Raw genomic sequence first — 14356 nt, forward strand, 5'->3', positions numbered from 1 at the left:
TGCGGTCTGCAGCCCCCCCTGGGACTCTCACCTGGCAACCTGAGCGCTCAGATCCTGGGCATGCAGGGCCAGTCCAGAGGAGGTGGCTATTGCTTTAGACCCAGTGTGTTTCAGATGGCCTCAGATGTACCCTGACCACTGAGCTACAGATTTTTCTTTTCTCTTTTGCAATGACTGTAAAAGTCTGATGCCATTTTTGAGAAATACATTCAGATCCTGTACTTCCTTGTGCTGTGTCTGTCTGTCATTTTTTCTCTGCCAACATCTTGCCAACCTGACCAGGATCCTGTTTCTCCAGCGGGTTGAGGGGCCAAGGCTGTGGCAATTTTGGGCTAAAAGTATAAAAAAGTCAAATGATAAAAGAGGTAAAATTATTTGAAATTTATAAAGCAAAGTGTCTATGTCTACTACAGAGGTTTTAAAAATTAAAAGAGATGAAAGTCTTTTTGGAAATTGGCAAAGCACATAAACAGACTGTTCACTGTAACAGGCAAAAATAAAATCCCAGCTTCATTTGTAATTATAGAATGAAAATGAAAACTAATACATTTTCACCTGTCAAATTGCCAGAAAATTTAAAAATACAGACATATTCTGATTGTGAATTATAGAAAACACCTGCACTCTCAGAGCTGAGGGTAGACTATTAGAAGATAAAGACCTAGTGTGGTATATCACTAATTTGCCTTTATCCTTTTGCCTGCCAATCTAGAACTCCACCCTGATACTGAGCCTCAGTAATGTAAAACCTCTGTGTTGTTTATAGCATTCACATTTGGAATGACATTACTAAGGCTGTACATATTCAACAAGGATTGAAACCATATTGTCAGCTGTAGATTTGTTCCCTGAACTATGTGAAGGCATGTGAGCCATTAACTGTGCTAAGCCTAGACATACCTGTGTATTACTTCTTTCAGTGCCAAAGTGCTTAAGTTGCCATTCAGGAAAAATTAATCACTAACAAGTCTTAGAATCAGGAGCCAGTTTCAAGAATACCCATGAACATAAAAGTCCCAGTCCTCAGTCTCATAATATAATAATTTCAAAGTCCACATCCTTGCCCATAAAGAAGCAAGTCCCTTTTCATGCCATCCACTCAATATGCAAACTTTCCTCTTTCTTTTCTATAAATCCTCTCAAAACCTATGAATCTTTGAAGCAAGTTTGAGCTTAAGTCTCCTGGCCTTGCTCCTTGGCTATCACATTAAAGCCTTATCTCTTTGAAAAATTTTAGTGACAACTTATTATTCAAAGTTTCTGTCAACTCCCTGCTCAAAGACATCAGTCACCAGAGAGGCTAGGCTGAGTTATAGAGAGACCAGGGAGTAATATAACTGGAGGTTTTAGTGTGAAAGACTGGGTTTCTACAACTAGACTTGGATACATGTCCCTAGTACACTAATTAGGGATAAGTAATGACGAAAAGCAGAATAAAAGATATATTCAATATGCCCATTTTGGGAAGAACAGATAAAGTGCTTCATGACCCTAGTCCAACTTGGGGTATTGACAAAACTTTTGGTTTAAGCAGAATTGGGCAAGATACAAAAGGTATGCAAAATTCCATCATCATCTCTGTTTCTAGTTCATCAAGATAGTCCGAGGAGAGTTTAATGCTGTTATCACTTGAGGGCATCAGTCTGGTTTTGCAAGAAGATCATTTCTGCTCTGGGATGCAGTTTCACTCATGAGAATCGCCTTCAGTTTTGAGAGAGAGGAGGTCTATCCTATTAGGATGTGTTCTTCTTAGAATCCAAGGTGACTTGATGTTTAGAACAATGACATACCTCTGTGCTTTCAGCCTTGAAGGAAGATGGGATTGTTCAGACAGGCACACTTTGCATGATTTCATGCTGACTTGCAGAGGTAAGGAGGTGACCCAAAGTAAAAGAGACAGCTATAAAATGAAGGTAAAGATGCCAATTGTTTTTTCCTTTTTAGTGACCTTGTGGGCCCAAGTAAAGAGTCAGTGCTGTTTTTGAAGGAAGAGTTATTCCTTTGGGAAAGAATGTGCTTGCTGATCAGAAATTAGCCTGTATCTTATCCCAAGGGCCATCTTAGCTAACCCATAAGCAAAGAACTTATTTTTATCCACAGATGGGTGGGTGTCACAGTTATACATTAATCATGCAGTGATCCATCACTGTAACACACTTTCTAATGCTAATATGAAGGTCAACAGATAGATGAGAATCTCCAAAGCTAAAGAAAGACTACTGAGCCTGAAATTGATTTCTGTTTTTGGAACTATTGACTTTACCTGTTATTATTTTAATATTTTCTTATTTATTTTTTTATTTCTATGTGTATCTGTGCTTGCAGGAGCCAAGAGGGGCCAGCCATAAGAGGATGACAGGTCCCCAAGAACTAGAATTACAGGTAGTTGTGAGCTACTATGTGGGTCCTGAGAAATGAACCAAGGTCATCTGTAAGAACAACAAATGAGCTTAACCTCTGAACCATCTTTCTAAATCTGTTACTATTTTAATTATTTAGACTGAATTCATAATTTAAACACTAGAAAAAGGTTGAAAAAGTGTTTGCAAAGGACATTTTACAAAGCCGGGTTTACCCATTGGTCATCACCTGTATTATTAGCTTCTGTGCAGGAAAGTTAGTAATGCTTTGCTCAATAAAAAGCAAATAACATGAGCATGCTTTTGAAAGAGTCACATTAGATGTAATATAAAATAAAATACAAAGAAAATTGACCAAGCTATTTACTGTCCCCAAGAAAAACAGAGGGCTGGGAATATTTATACATACATATGCACAAACCTAGAGTCAAAAGCTGAAAATCAAAGTACCAAGCAAACAGATGTTTCAAACAAGCTGGAATAGCAATTCTTATAACTTATAAACTAGACTTCAGACAAGAACAATCAGAAGAGATGAAGAGCAGCAGTGCATATTGGTAAGAAGAACAAATCATTAAGAAGACATTATTATTCTAAGTATTTATACACCAAGTCTTGGAGTTAAAAATTCCATAAAACAAATGCCAAAAGGCATACAGACCAAATAGACACAGACATAATGATTATGGGATCTCCAATTCTGCATTGTCATATCTAAATAGGCATTTCAAATACAAAATCAGCAAATAAATCTTAGAGCTTAGTTGTACCACAGATCAGTTGGATTTAACAAATATATACAAACATTCTACCCAACAAATAGCAACTATATATTTTTTAATATTTACCATATTATAAGCAATAAAGCGATATGTAAATAATATAAAAATCAAAACTAATTTGTTGCATTTTCAGACATTGGAATAAAACTAGGAAACAAGAAAAATACTAACCTCAGAAAATATGTAATTATTGGGACAATGAACAATAACACACTTTTGACCAAACAGTGGATCAATGACACAGGGCAGAAATGAATGAAATGGAGACTAAAACTCCATACACAGAACTGATCAGAAAGCTGATTCTTTGAAAACATTAATAATACTAACTCCTCACTGAACTAATCAAAGGGGAGTGAAGACCCAAATTCTTGATATTATAGATGAAAGGGGAGTTGCTACAACATGTAGTGAAACTCAACAAAATCATTAGGGAATTCTAAGAAAACTTGTATTTCACACAGTTGGAAAATGTAAAAGAAATGGAGAAATTTCTTATTGTTTATGCCTACTGAAATTCAAGCCCAAAGACATAAACATCCTGAGTAGATCCATGACAAGTATGGAGAATAGAGGAGTAAGTAAGTCTCCTTACAAAGAAAACCCCAGGACCAGATGGCTTCACTGCTAAATGCTACCAAACTTTCAAGGAAGATCTGATAGCAACACTTCTCAAACGCCTACCAAAACAGACAGGGGATAAATATTTTTGAACTCATTTTGTGAATTCACAATAGCCCTGATCCTAAAACCTCATGAAGACACAAGAAAAATACAGGTCAGTCTTGATGATGCACAAAAATTAAAAAAAAAAAAAAAAAAAAAAAAGAATTCTTCAAAAACATATTCAGTAACCAAATTCAAGATAATAAAATAAAGAAAATCATACATCATAAGGGATGAAATATTGGTTCAATATATTAAAATTAATAGGCATAATAACAATGTTATCAATAGATTTGAACACATATTGTTGTTCCTTTCAGTAGAGGCAAAAAGGCATTTGACATAGTTCAACATGCATTTATGATGAAAGTCCTAGAGAAATTAGGATACAAGGAGAATACCTGTGGTGGGTATTTATTTAATTTTTCAAGTTGATACATGCAAAGGTTATCTGGGAATAGAAAAATACATTTGAAAAAATGCCTTCATCATTTTTGCCTATAAGTAAGTTCGTGGACTATTTTCCTGATTGATGTTTGATGTGGGACAGCTCAACACTGGTGTGTACTGCTACCTCTGGGTAGTAGGTCCTGAGTTATATAGAAAATAAGCTAAGCAAGCCACATAGATAAGCCAGTAAGCAGCCCATAGCTTCTGCTCAAATTCTCTCTTATTCTTAAAAATTGGATACTTTCCTTGTTTACATTTCAATTGTTATCCCCTTTTCCTGGTTCCCTCCTTTCCAGAAACACCCTTTCACATCCTCCTTCCCCCTGCTTCTATGAGGGTGTTCCTCCACCCACCCACCTACTCCCATCTGCCTGTCCTTGATTCCCCTATACTGGGGCATCTATCAAGCCTTTATAGGACCAAGGACCTCTCCATTCATTGGTGCATGACAAGGCCATCCTCTGATACATATGCAGCTGGAGCCATGTGTAACCATTTGCTGATGGCTTAGTCACTGGGAGTTCTAGAGGGGGAGGGACTGGTTGGTTGATATTGTTTTCCTATGGGGTTGCAAATCCCTTCAACTCCTTCAATCCCTTCTCTAACTCCTCTATTAGGGACCCCATGCTCAGTCCAATGCTTGGCTGCTAACATCTGGAGAGGTCCTTGGTCCTATAAAGGCTAGATAGATGCCCCATAGAAGCAGGGGAAGGGAGGATCGGATAGGGGGTTTCCAGAGTGGGGGACCGGGAAGGGGATAACATTTGAAATGTAAATAAAAAAATCCAATTAGAAAAAATAGATCAGTTGCATTTGATATAAGCCAACACCTCATTTATTGGGAAAGAAATCAAGCAACGTATCTCATTCATAACAGTCCTGAATATTATAAAGTGTCTAGAAATAAGCCTAATGAAGGATGCTGAAAACCTATACCAGGAAAAAAGTTAAGACACTAAATGATGAAAAGACAATTTATTCTCCTGTGTTAACAGAAATAGTGTTGTGAAAATAATTGTACCCACAAAAGCATTCTGCTGTTTCAATGCAATTCCCACCAAAATTCTAGTGAGAGTGTTCACAGAAATGGGGGAAGAACATCCTACAATTCCTATGGACAAACTAAAGACCATGGGCAGTCAAAGCAAGTCTAAGCAGATAGAACACAGGTGGAGTCATCATGTTATCTGATCGCAAAACGTACCATGGAGCCATAGGGATAAGACAGTTAGGTAGACAAATAGACCAAAAGCATCTAACACAAGACCAGAATAGTCCCATAGTATAGGCACCTAATTTTGACAAAGGGATAAAAAACCTGCTCTGAGAAAAACCCTTTCAGCAAATGTTCTACCCAAACAGGATATCCATTTACAGAAGAATGAACTCTCACCCTGCACAAAACTAACTGAAATGGTATGAAAGAACTTAATTTTAAAGCAGAAATGCAGACATTTCTAAACAAAAATATAGAGAAAACATTTCTGGATAAAGATATAGACAAATAGGTTCATAGTACATAAAAAAGCTTAAGAGCCATAAAAGAAACTAGCAATAAGATGGACAGCCTACATAATGAAAATGGATTGACACCTGTGCTAGCTGTATTTCAGACAAGCAATTATATAGAATAAAGAACTATAAAAATTAAACAGCAATAAAGCCTCATGCTGATCAATGAATGGGCCTGTGATCTGAAGAGACAGAAAAAACAATGAACAGTAATTATTTAAAAGCTATGCAGCATCTCTAGCCAACATACACGTTACAACTCTGAGAGCTTATCTCACTCTTTTCATCATGGCCATTTTGAAAGAAACAAATGATGACAAAGGTTGGCAAGAAAGTTAGAACTAAGAATCCTTACCCAGCGTAGATGCAGTATACACTAAAGTGGTCATTATGATTAGTAGTGTAGCTGATTTTCAAAATCAAAATAACAGAACTATCTGAGCATACACCCTAAGAATTCTATGTCTTACTGCAGAGATACCTACAAACCCCTGCTTTGGCTGCCCTTTCCACAGTAGCAAAGAATCAAAATCATAATCATTTTGATATCCATCCACAGATAAGCAGATACAAAAATGCTGTAGCCATATGAAATGGACGTTTTGTTCAAGTATAAAGAGAAATTGAAGTCAGGAAATTTGCATAAAAATGGATGGAACTTGGAAAGCGTATTGTTGTATATTGGTGTATATACACCAACCCTGGCTCAGAAAGATATGAGCCATGTAGTCTCTCTTACATGTGGCTTCCAGCCTTGAACTGTTAAATGTGTGTATCCAGATGGAAGTAAACATGGATAATGGCTAGGAAACCATAAAGGGTCCTATAAAACTCAAAAAATAATGAACCTTCAAGGTAGGAAAGTGGGGAGGGAAATACAAGTAAACAGAAGGGGGTTCCTGGGGTCAGGGGTCAGTGTAGGGAAACAGGGAGCAGAGACAAGGGGACAGATGGGAATCAACAGAAATCTTCTGGTGAAAAAAATTAATAAGGACAAGTTTTAATTTATAAGTTGATTTTAAAACGAAATATTTTTTTCCCCAAAACGATCAGTAGGGTGGCTATCAGGTAATAGCACTGGTACTAAATGTGACAACTTGAGTTCAGTGCTTGGACCCACATTGTGAAGGGATAGAAGCAACTCCAGCAAGTTGTCCTATTATTTCTACTTGTAGCTTGTACACACACACACACACACACACACAGACACACACACACACACACTCATGTACTCACAAATATACATGCCCACATACACAAATCTAACTTAAATATGCTTTTAGTAAAATAATATTTAATGATACATGTAAGAATTCAAATGAGTTTTTATTTTTATAACACCATCACTCAACTACACATTGTATAGCCAAATATCTATGCTAGAGACACTGTGACTCCAAACCAGCAATATAGATAGTCCTTCAAGGGACATTTACCCACTCCTGGTTTGGGCTCACATTCATTTTGCAAAGGTAATTTGGCTTTAATACTGGGACTCAGATAGAGTTAGTATGCAGATAATAATACATTTAACGTAACCAGCTTAAGGTGAACATGTTCTGCTTTTTATTTTATGCATATAACAACATGACATTGTATGGCATAATACAGTTATCCCTTGGTATCAACAGGGCAGTGTTTCCCTTTTTAATTGGTTATTTTATTTAGCTACATTTCAAATATTGTCCCCCTTCCTGGTTTCCCTTTACAAACCCCTTATCTCACACTTCTCCCTTGCTTCTATGAGGGTGCTCCCCCACCCATCCACCCAGTCCCACCTCACTAGCATCCCCCTATGCTGGGGCATCAAGCCTTCACAGGACCTCTCCTCCCATTGATGCCCAAAATCCTAGGTCAATAGTGATTGACCTTTTAGTGAAATAAATGCCTGAGCATCCAAAGGATAAATCTTCTAGCAGCCCAAGTAAATATATTTGCTTAGGTGCTAACAAAAAAAGGGGGAAATCTAGACAGATAGCAGTCCTAGAGGTTTCATATTTATAATTTTGATTCAATATATAATGAACCAAAATAGGTTAAGATTAAAAAGTTACTAAATTTACCAACAGAAAACCCACATAAAGTTCCATATGATATTAACATGAGACTCATGAAACCTTCACCCAAGTCTTGTGTCCCCAAGAATCAGTAGTGCTTGTCAAAGTCTATTCTTGATTTTATCATACTAAATGCTGTCTCAGATTATTCATCTAAGTTAATTTAAATCATTTCTTAGCTACTGAACTCAACCCAAGAATTGTTTACAGATCTTATTAGAAAATATATAATGTTGCATTGTTTCAATTTTCATAGGTGTGCACACTGGTTTAAGTGGAATAAAAGATGCTTCACATATATAATATCTAAAAGCCTTGCACTTGTACAACCTACTAAGAAATAAACCAGATAGCCACTCATCTTCAAGGTCTCAAAATAATCATGTAAAATATATCTCATAATTGATGTCTAAGTTTCCCAATGAAATGTTGCCAGCTATTCAAATGAGCTACTCAGATAAAATGTACTAACAACATGCCAACAAAAATGAGCTAGTTTTCAGTATTTAAAAGGAATTTTCCACCTGGTTCTTTGTAACTTGAGTTTGGTAGCTGCAATCTGTGCTTTTGGCACACTGGGAAATGTATCTTAGTTTCTAAAAATATATTGAGAAGAGAAACATCTCCCAGAAACAAATACCCACAAATATTATCAAATGTGACAAAGGACTACACTCCTACTGAGATAATACTGAGCGTTTCTCAGCCTTGTATGAGGGCAAATAAATAAAGAGTAAATAAGAAAGGTCACCTTGGCTACAGATTTTGGGGAGGTAGCAGAGACCTATACAAACATGGCTGTCTTGCAGATTTTGATTTGTAAGGCTTGGGACCCCCCTTCCCCAATAAGAATAAGAAAAAAATGCCAAGTAAATAGAAAGAAATGAATGATAGATATCTCCCCCACTGAAAGCAGAATCCATAATTCTTTTAGCTTGTGAGGCATCTTGGCTGGCCTGTTGTTTTTATCACAGTAATTCAGTTCTCTCTGAGAAGAACACAGTTGGTGCTGCTTGAGCAGATGGAGACAGTTTAATGTCTTATTTAACTAGAAATCAGACAGCAGGATCTGGATGAAGAAAAGCTGGACTTAAGGATTCAAACAATGTGAGGACTTTGTGTTGCCCACACTGGTAGCTCCTGAAAGAGGCTGGTCTCTCCTCAAGACTTCAGAAAGAGTTGGTCTTCAAATACATGGGCTCATTCTTACATTTCAAGTGGGCAAAGGTGGCAACTCTATTTGTCTGGAATGTGTCTTACTGGGCACTGCTTGTTTATCATAACCAAGGAGACTGGAAAATAGGTGCCAGAGGTCTCATCCCATGGTCAATAGAGTATTATGCTAAGCTACCTCTCCAAGAGCAAAGATGAAAGATCTCCTTAATAAGGAAGTTAAAACTCAGGATGTTTCAAAGTACAATTGTCTCCAAATATACATGAGGAATTGGTTTCACGATGCTGGTACATGTTAAATCTGCAGATGCTAAAGACCCTGTATAAAATGATATGATTTATATACACATACTTCCTTATGTTTTAAATAATGTCTACATTACTTGTAGTGCTCAATATAATGTAAATGATAAATAGTTACTATTCTTCAATATCTAGGAAAAATTGAGAAGAAAAACAAACTCTATGTGTTCAGTATGGATGCATTTTATACTGTATGGTACTTTATGGTGTGTTGGCTGCATTTATATCTTTGTACCACATGCAAGCCTGGTACACACAGATGCCAGAGAGGGAACCTGATCCCCCAGAACTAGAGTTACAGACCTTTGAACCATCACATGGAAGGAAAACATGTGCTCTTTACTATTGTGCGATTTCTCCAGCGTTCTTCACAAATAAATCACTAGAATCCATGGATGTAAAACCCATGAGCACAGCGATCCAACACTAGGCTTACAAATTTATTAAAATTCCCCGTGTTCGTCATTTGTGGTCTTCACCATAGAACGTCATTTGCTTAGAACAGCATTCCCCAGAGGAGTCTCTAGCTCAGAAGTCTTTGCGGTCTCTGAGTTTCACACAAATGCCTCCTTTTAATAGCACACTGGCTCTTATTCATAAAAGGAGAAAGATTTACAATTAGAGAAACAGATGATGAAAATCCTAACAAAAGCCCCAAGACTATTTTCTGTATTCCTAACACATCTCATCACACACCATCGTATGGGTCACATCAACCTTGTCGTGGCCCAACTTCCAATCTTGCTTAAAATGCTTTATCATAGCTACAGGGTAGAGCCCCTACCAAATGTGCTGAGGTAGCCAGAAAAGCACTTGCCCTTTACACAGCTATAGAGTAAAGGTGAGTTAATTAAAAAATGAGGATACTTTCTATTCTTCCAATTTTCCTGCCCTTTTAAATAACCCAGGCAAGAGATAAGTTAATTAAAAAGAGAAGTTAGTTTCCACCCTCCTAATTTTCCTAGAGGTTAGAGACGTGCTCATTATTTTCTGTGAGAACATGGGCCAGTGCTTCTACCCTGGTTGTTTCTTCTCTGTTTTACTGGAAGACTCATTCTCCCTGCCCATAGCTTTTACACTGTGGTTCACAGAAGATATTGTCCCCCATACTACCTTGAAATGTTTTTTGCAGATACAAAGTGTCAGAAAACTTTTCCATCCTTCCACTGCATTTCTGCCCTCTGGAAGGCTTACTGTGTGGATGACTGCAAGTGTAGACACAAACTTAGCCCACCCTGTTTAGGCTTATTGGTAGGACCTGCCCATACTTTGTGACCTATGCTTGCTGACTTGCCTTTGAGACAAAACAAAATCATGAAAAGCCATGTGCACAGGATTTTTCTTCTGTCCAGACACTAAGGAGATGAAACCATGCTAGTTTACTGGCTGATGTCCTATGTGTTAGGATAGCCAAGAGGCAGACCTGGTCTAGAAGGATAATGTCCTACATGCAGGCCCAGCTGTATCTTGAATCAACTGTTGCTTTACAGAATTATACAATGTCATTATTGTTATTAGTTTTAATGTCTACATTTTGGTATGAATTTGCATAGCAAATTCTAATTTAAAAATGTTATAGTTAGGTACCAGAGAATTGCGGTCTAGAGCCAGTGACAGGAGAGAACCTGGTCTTTATGGTGTATTCCTGGAACTCTGAGGTATCTCTCTTTAGTGACTGCAACCAGAGATTTGGGGCTCTAAAGTATAGTCAATAATTTTGATTTTGTCTAACCCTCAAAGTACAATTTCTCTCACTAAGACAAAAGCAAGCAGAGAGTAAGGAAGAGTAGAAAAATCTAGAAATGAGAAAAGAGTTATATGGGTATAAAAATAGAAGCAAATAGCCATAGAGAAATTCTAGAAAGAAATGTATAACTGATCCTTAAAAAGAAGATTCTCATGTTAAACTTTCTTGGACACCATAAAATTTGATGACAATCTGTACAGTTTATAGTACAACATCAAAAAAGCTTTAGTATAAAAATTATGTATACTCTAAAAGTTAATATAATTTCAAATAATTATACTTTGTAATAAAGTCAAATTCCTGGGCAATTAGCTTGTATCTTTAACATGTCACTCTGGCATACATACTTTTACTTATAGTAATGGAATTATGAAATACTAAGCTGAATTCAATAAAAGTAGCTCAATATTAGAATATATAGCACAATATTCTTATAGATGCAAATGCCTTTTCTTATAAAAATCTCCTCTCAAATATTACTAGGAACTAATTGCTTTAGTAAGGCACAAATCATCTACTATATTAATTGCTGATATCCTAGTCATGTGGCATAAAAGAATATTACTGAAGCCAGTGTGTAGAGGTTGTGAACTACTAACTCCTTTAATAGTTCTAGTAGTCTCAATGGTACTGATAAACTTGGTAAGAGCTGAAAGGATCAAGAGAAGCTACAGAAGAAGGGACAGAAAGACTGTAAGAGCTAGAGAATCAGAAAAGTATATCTGCTGAGGGGTAGTATCCTCTATGTATGATAGGGAGCCACCTAAGACATCTCAATAATATGGTTGCCTAAGCAAGATCTAAAAAGTGATAACCATAGAAATTCAACATGGATGGGGCCATTCTCATAAGCTGTTACTCTGAGAGCTACAGGCAGTTAGGTAACGCTGAGAGGAGTAGTAGTCTTCATCAAGGACAAGCTCCTGAGAGTTTAGCCAACAGCATGAGATCAGCTTTAAACATACGTGAGCATCGTAAGTGACCTCAGCAGGTTGTATTTATGTTTATTTACGTATATGAAACAATTTAATTTAAAAAAAATAACAAGACATGAGTTTAAGGAGTAGGCAGGACACATGGAAGGAACTAGAGAGAGGAGAGGAAATGTTGACCCAGAACTCATCCATAAATTCTCCCAGCCCTCCCCCCCCCCAAACAAAAGGAATCTACTATGAAAAGAAGACAAAAGCTTTGTCTTCATGTGAGGTATATTTGCATATCTAGGTCACATCCATTTAAATACAGACATAAAGGATGACCTAAGAGTCCTTAGAAATTAATATGAGAATTTGGTGTGTCACCTAAGGAAGGGTTTTCTAGGTGATAGAAGCTATTAGTGATTACAATGGTTCCTGCAGAAGAACCACTCAGTTAAGCCCCGCCTGGTTAGTAGAAAACATTCAATATATAAGTATCAGTATATTTTACCCATACCACCAAGAACTGAAAACTGGGAATGCAAAACAAAAACTAAACAGAAGAGCACACCACTCAGAGCTTCTGATGGGCCTGACATGAGATCATTGAGCTCCATGAACGTGCTCAGACGGAACGAGAAAGATGTGACTGTCTCTGCAAAGGCTTAGTCGCATGCTATTTCTCCAGACTAATCTATAATTTCAGCAATCCCAGCTATCTGTCTTCAAGATGATTCTGTTAAATACGGACAAATTATTTTAAGCATCATATGTAGGGATAAAATCCTCAACCGAGATGAAGGGAATATGAAAGGAAAGAAGCATAAAAGAAATTTTCATTACTACATAGCTGAAACAACTGTAATCCACTGAAATGGAGTCAGTGTGCAAGATTAGATCAGGTTCAGCAGAAGATAGTTGGAAATTCAATACATTTTTAGTCTTTTCACATCATGTATGGCAATGATGCATTGATCTGAAGGTATGGAATGATTTTTGATACTATTTCTGCTTCCTCAGACAACTAAACAGTATAAATGAAAAATAAAATAAGGCAACAGAAATAAAGGTAACCATTAAAAACAAAAGAGACTCCATGCAAGTATAGGCTGTCTTTAACCAAATATGAAATCCAAATGTGCTAAATGGCAACTATATACAAAGTGCAAAGTTTGTATGAATATCATATATAAACAAATGGAATTCTGGAATTCTCTCTCTCTCTATGTCTCTCTCTCTATGTCTCTCTCTCTATGTCTCTCTCTCCCTCCTTCCCCCTCTCTCTCCCTTCCCCTCTCTCCCTTTCCTTTCCCTCCCTCTTTCTCTCCCTCCCTTTCTTTCTCTCTCCCTCTCTCCCCTTCTCTCTCTCTATGTCTGTCTCTTCCTCTCTCTCTTCCTCCCTCCCTCTCTCTCCCTCTCCCCCCCCTCTCCCTATTTCTCTGGAAGGATGTATGTATATGTTCATATGTGTGCAGATGCATGTGTTTGCACTTGCATATAGAGGGCAGAGACCAGTCTCAGGGACCATTCATTCAGCACTGATGCCTCCTTTTGAGACCAGATCTCTCACTGGGTCCTGGGAATCTCATCTTAGGCTAGGTTGGTGAGCAGTGAGCCCCACAAATCGTTCTCTTTTCTTTCTCCCTTTCCAGTTACAAGCAAATGCATCCACCACACTCAGCTACTCACATAGGTTCTTTGGTTCCAACTCAGATCCTCATTCTTGTGCAGCCATCATTTAGGTACTGAATTTTTATTTAGCCCTGAAAAAAGCATAAAGTCTATATGAATTCCATGCACGTACAAACAGATAAAAATATATTACAAAGACACTAGTTTCTATAGATAGAAATTTATGAGTTGCATATTAAAATTTAGAAGAAATATTTTAACTGATAAAATTATATGAAGAATTAAAGAACTAAAATTCAAAACATATAATATACTGATACCTCATACATTTTTTCTCAGTTTTTTCCATTTAGTTTTCAGAACAACCCTCTTAGTTTGAATCTACTGTTTTCCTCAGTTTGAGCTACTCTCTCAGAACACCATAACATGGGTTGCTTGTAGACAATGGACATTTGTTTCTCACTGTTCTTGAGTTACCAATGCCATCAAGATCTAAAGCAGGGCTGTCTTATGTGTGCACTGCCAACATTTTGCATCCTCACAGGGAGGAACGAGAGTTAGTTTACTTTTCAAGATGCAACGAATGTGAACACTAATCCCATTTGTGAGAATGCCATCCCTATGGCCCAGTCACCCTTCAATACCATCCCAGTGAAGAAGACTTCAGCACATGGATTTTGAGCAACAATCACTCTATTCTTTGCTTTGACCTTAAGCCCATTTATATCTCTGCTCTTAATCGCACAGCTCCAAGCTG

General features: G+C 37.3%; 1 long non-coding RNA gene across 1 annotated transcript; it reads right to left on the bottom strand.

Moving 5' to 3' along the window:
- Window positions 1-263: 263 nt before the first annotated feature.
- On the bottom strand, window positions 264-13695 carry LOC116071353. Its single transcript, XR_004110845.1, has 2 exons — window positions 13657-13695; window positions 264-332 (listed from the first exon to the last, which is right to left on the bottom strand). It is a non-coding gene; the product is annotated as an uncharacterized LOC116071353 (long non-coding RNA).
- Window positions 13696-14356: the final 661 nt, after the last annotated feature.

Source organism: Mastomys coucha, unplaced genomic scaffold (genome assembly GCF_008632895.1).
Source record: "Mastomys coucha isolate ucsf_1 unplaced genomic scaffold, UCSF_Mcou_1 pScaffold22, whole genome shotgun sequence".
Lineage (NCBI taxonomy): Eukaryota > Metazoa > Chordata > Mammalia > Rodentia > Muridae > Mastomys > Mastomys coucha.